The sequence below is a fragment of the Somniosus microcephalus genome, unplaced genomic scaffold, assembly GCF_052327205.1.
Source record: "Somniosus microcephalus isolate GS21.2 unplaced genomic scaffold, FLI_Smic_1.0 scaffold1623, whole genome shotgun sequence".
NCBI lineage: Eukaryota > Metazoa > Chordata > Chondrichthyes > Squaliformes > Somniosidae > Somniosus > Somniosus microcephalus.
Genome location: NW_028226810.1, coordinates 17,381 through 22,500, shown reverse-complemented (window position 1 = coordinate 22,500; position 5,120 = coordinate 17,381). Strand labels below are relative to the sequence as shown.

At 54.0% G+C, this 5,120-nt stretch overlaps 1 non-coding gene across 1 annotated transcript; it reads left to right on the top strand.

The window, feature by feature from the left end:
* The first annotated feature begins 3,044 nt into the window (after positions 1 to 3,044).
* trnat-cgu (transfer RNA threonine (anticodon CGU)) lies at positions 3,045 to 3,117 on the top strand. The gene has a single exon. It is a non-coding gene; the product is annotated as a tRNA-Thr (tRNA).
* The last annotated feature ends 2,003 nt before the right edge of the window (positions 3,118 to 5,120 follow it).

The following is a 5,120-nucleotide window of genomic DNA, read 5'->3' as shown; positions in this document are numbered from 1 at the left end:
GCGTTGCTGCTCAAAGGCACTCCCTGCTGGTGTGCAGATGCAACTGCTCAAGCAATGGAGGTGTCCTGTGCCTTAGCAGCAACATGTAAACTAGCGTCAAGTTAAGAGCACTGCCTTGAGCAAAATGCTCCTTACCGCTCACTTACTGCACAAGAACGCCCGCTCCTTCAAGCCGGAGTCGAACCAGCGACCTAACGACGACTTTGCTTTGCGTTTTTTCCACTGCAGTCCTCCGCTCTACCACCTGAAAATCGAAGGGAAGCGGCAAAGGTGTCTCGCTTTGGTGATTGTCCGCCGTGCGCCTTTTGACGCTCGCGGCCTGGTGTACCTGCTGATGCCGCAGTGTTGTGGGACTGTGAGTTGCCCGCTGCTCTGGAGAGGCTGTGCCAGTGGCGCAATGGATAACGTGTCTCACTACGGATCAGAAGATTGTAGGTTCGACTCCTACCTGGCTTAATCTTTTTTACGCACTTTGCATTATGGCTCTAGATGCCTCGCAAGCGCACCTACTTGGTCATGCTGCCCAGCAGTTTGCACGGCCAGTGCCTTCTTAGCGCAGTAGGCAGCGCGTCAGTCTCATAATCTAAAGATCCTGAGTTCAATCCTCAGAGAAGGCATTGATACTTGCAAAGCTTTTTTATCCCTCATCTCAGCTTTCCATTTTGGCTGCACAAGACTATCGACAAGTCTTGCTGCTAAAGCACACCAAAGGATTTGATGTCCCTTGGCCCCCCTCTGCACCTCAGCGTGTGGAGACACTTCGGAAGTACACGGGTTCACCGACAGCTGACACCACTGTTGTGTTTGAGCCATTGCCCCGAGCCAAAAGAGGAGTGGAGAATGCGGGCATCGATCCCGCTACCTCTCACATGCGAAGCGAGCGCTCTACCATTTGAGCTAATTCCCCAGCTACTTCTTGCAATTGCACCAAGTTTGCTTCTCAGTAGCTCCTTAGCACTCGCCTCTGAGTTGCTGCGCCACCAGCAGGGATCTCCTGCTTCGGGTTAGCCCGCTCCCTGATCTCTTTCAACGCTTTGCTCCAATCGGCGTTACCGAGCAACGGCAGGGCGGGAAGTCAGAGAAATGGGGAAAAAAGCCGAGCAAGAGCCCGAGCCGGCAGAAGGGAAGCGAGGTGACCGGAAAGTAGCAGCCGCCACGAACCTGAGGGAGCAGCCGAGAGCCCTGTCTGACTGATAGACGACTTCTTTTGCCTGAGGTTTTGCCTGAAAGAGAGTGCTGGGTGTTTTGGTGCGTTGCTGCTCAAAGGCACTCCCTGCTGGTGTGCAGATGCAACTGCTCAAGCAATGGAGGTGTCCTGTGCCTTAGCAGCAACATGTAAACTAGCGTCAAGTTAAGAGCACTGCCTTGAGCAAAATGCTCCTTACCGCTCACTTACTGCACAAGAACGCCCGCTCCTTCAAGCCGGAGTCGAACCAGCGACCTAACGACGACTTTGCTTTGCTTTTTTTCCACTGCAGTCCTCCGCTCTACCACCTGAAAATCGAAGGGAAGCGGCAAAGGTGTCTCGCTTTGGTGATTGTCCGCCGTGCGCCTTTTGACGCTCGCGGCCTGGTGTACCTGCTGATGCCGCAGTGTTGTGGGACTGTGAGTTGCCCGCTGCTCTGGAGAGGCTGTGCCATTGGCGCAATGGATAACGCGTCTCACTACGGATCAGAAGATTGTAGGTTCGACTCCTACCTGGCTTAATCTTTTTTACGCACTTTGCATTATGGCTCTAGATGCCTCGCAAGCGCACCTACTTGGTCATGCTGCCCAGCAGTTTGCACGGCCAGTGCCTTCTTAGCGCAGTAGGCAGCGCGTCAGTCTCATAATCTAAAGGTCCTGAGTTCAATCCTCAGAGAAGGCATTGATACTTGCAAAGCTTTTTTATCCCTCATCTCAGCTTTCCATTTTGGCTGCACAAGACTATCGACAAGTCTTGCTGCTAAAGCACACCAAAGGATTTGATGTCCCTTGGCCCCCCTCTGCACCTCAGCGTGTGGAGACACTTCGGAAGTACACGGGTTCACCGACAGCTGACACCACTGTTGTGTTTGAGCCATTGCCCCGAGCCAAAAGAGGAGTGGAGAATGCGGGCATCGATCCCGCTACCTCTCACATGCGAAGCGAGCGCTCTACCATTTGAGCTAATTCCCCAGCTGCTTCTTGCAGTTGCACCAAGTTTGCTTCTCAGTAGCTCCTTAGCACTCGCCTCTGAGTTGCTGCGCCACCAGCAGGGATCTCCTGCTTCGGGTTAGCCCGCTCCCTGATCTCTTTCAACGCTTTGCTCCAATCGGCGTTACCGAGCAACGGCAGGGCGGGAAGTCAGAGAAATGGGGAAAGAAGCCGAGAAAGAGCCCGAGCCGGCAGAAGGGAAGCGAGGTGACCGGAAAGTAGCAGCCGCCACGAACCTGAGGGAGCAGCCGAGAGCCCTGTCTGACTGATAGACGACTTCTTTTGCCTGAGGTTTTGCCTGAAAGAGAGTGCTGGGTGTTTTGGTGCGTTGCTGCTCAAAGGCACTCCCTGCTGGTGTGCAGATGCAACTGCTCAAGCAATGGAGGTGTCCTGTGCCTTAGCAGCAACATGTAAACTAGCGTCAAGTTAAGAGCACTGCCTTGAGCAAAATGCTCCTTACCGCTCACTTACTGCACAAGAACGCCCGCTCCTTCAAGCCGGAGTCGAACCAGCGACCTAACGACGACTTTGCTTTGCTTTTTTTCCACTGCAGTCCTCCGCTCTACCACCTGAAAATCGAAGGGAAGCGGCAAAGGTGTCTCGCTTTGGTGATTGTCCGCCGTGCGCCTTTTGACGCTCGCGGCCTGGTGTACCTGCTGATGCCGCAGTGTTGTGGGACTGTGAGTTGCCCGCTGCTCTGGAGAGGCTGTGCCAGTGGCGCAATGGATAACGCGTCTCACTACGGATCAGAAGATTGTAGGTTCGACTCCAACCTGGCTCGAACTTTTTTACACACTTTGCATTATGGCTTTAGATGCCTCGCAAGCGCACCTGCTTGGTTATGCTGCCCAGAAGTTTGCGTGGCAAGTGCCTTCTTCGCGCAGTAGTCAGCGCGTCAGTCTCGTAATCTGAAGGTCCTGAGTTCAATCCTCAGAGAAGGCATTGATACTTGCAAAGCTTTCTTATCCCTCATCTCAGCTTTACATTTTTGCTGCACAAGACTGTCGACAAGTCTTGCTGCTAAAGCACACCAAAGGATTTGATGTCCCTTGGCCCCCCTCTGCACCTCAGCGTGTGGAGACACTTCGGAAGTACACGGGTTCACCGACAGCTGACACCACTGTTGTGTTTGAGCCATTGCCCCGAGCCAAAAGAGGAGTGGAGAATGCGGGCATCGATCCCGCTACCTCTCACATGCGAAGCGAGCGCTCTACCATTTGAGCTAATTCCCCAGCTACTTCTTGCAGTTGCACCAAGTTTGCTTCTCAGTAGCTCCTTAGCACTCGCCTCTGAGTTGCTGCGCCACCAGCAGGGATCTCCTGCTTCGGGTTAGCCCGCTCCCTGATCTCTTTCAACGCTTTGCTCCAATCGGCGTTACCGAGCAACGGCAGGGCGGGAAGTCAGAGAAATGGGGAAAGAAGCCGAGCAAGAGCCCGAGCCGGCAGAAGGGAAGCGAGGTGACCGGAAAGTAGCAGCCGCCACGAACCTGAGGGAGCAGCCGAGAGCCCTGTCTGACTGATAGACGACTTCTTTTGCCTGAGGTTTTGCCTGAAAGAGAGTGCTGGGTGTTTTGGTGCGTTGCTGCTCAAAGGCACTCCCTGCTGGTGTGCAGATGCAACTGCTCAAGCAATGGAGGTGTCCTGTGCCTTAGCAGCAACATGTAAACTAGCGTCAAGTTAAGAGCACTGCCTTGAGCAAAATGCTCCTTACCGCTCACTTACTGCACAAGAACGCCCGCTCCTTCAAGCCGGAGTCGAACCAGCGACCTAACGACGACTTTGCTTTGCTTTTTTTCCACTGCAGTCCTCCGCTCTACCACCTGAAAATCGAAGGGAAGCGGCAAAGGTGTCTCGCTTTGGTGATTGTCCGCCGTGCGCCTTTTGACGCTCGCGGCCTGGTGTACCTGCTGATGCCGCAGTGTTGTGGGACTGTGAGTTGCCCGCTGCTCTGGAGAGGCTGTGCCAGTGGCGCAATGGATAACGCGTCTCACTGCGGATCAGAAGATTGTAGGTTCGACTCCAACCTGGCTCGAACTTTTTTACACACTTTGCATTATGGCTCTAGATGCCTCGCAAGCGCACCTACTTGGTCATGCTGCCCAGCAGTTTGCACGGCCAGTGCCTTCTTAGCGCAGTAGGCAGCGCGTCAGTCTCATAATCTAAAGATCCTGAGTTCAATCCTCAGAGAAGGCATTGATACTTGCAAAGCTTTTTTATCCCTCATCTCAGCTTTCCATTTTGGCTGCACAAGACTATCGACAAGTCTTGCTGCTAAAGCACACCAAAGGATTTGATGTCCCTTGGCCCCCCTCTGCACCTCAGCGTGTGGAGACACTTCGGAAGTACACGGGTTCACCGACAGCTGACACCACTGTTGTGTTTGAGCCATTGCCCCGAGCCAAAAGAGGAGTGGAGAATGCGGGCATCGATCCCGCTACCTCTCACATGCGAAGCGAGCGCTCTACCATTTGAGCTAATTCCCCAGCTACTTCTTGCAATTGCACCAAGTTTGCTTCTCAGTAGCTCCTTAGCACTCGCCTCTGAGTTGCTGCGCCACCAGCAGGGATCTCCTGCTTCGGGTTAGCCCGCTCCCTGATCTCTTTCAACGCTTTGCTCCAATCGGCGTTACCGAGCAACGGCAGGGCGGGAAGTCAGAGAAATGGGGAAAGAAGCCGAGAAAGAGCCCGAGCCGGCAGAAGGGAAGCGAGGTGACCGGAAAGTAGCAGCCGCCACGAACCTGAGGGAGCAGCCGAGAGCCCTGTCTGACTGATAGACGACTTCTTTTGCCTGAGGTTTTGCCTGAAAGAGAGTGCTGGGTGTTTTGGTGCGTTGCTGCTCAAAGGCACTCCCTGCTGGTGTGCAGATGCAACTGCTCAAGCAATGGAGGTGTCCTGTGCCTTAGCAGCAACATGTAAACTAGCGTCAAGTTAAGAGCACTGCCTTGAG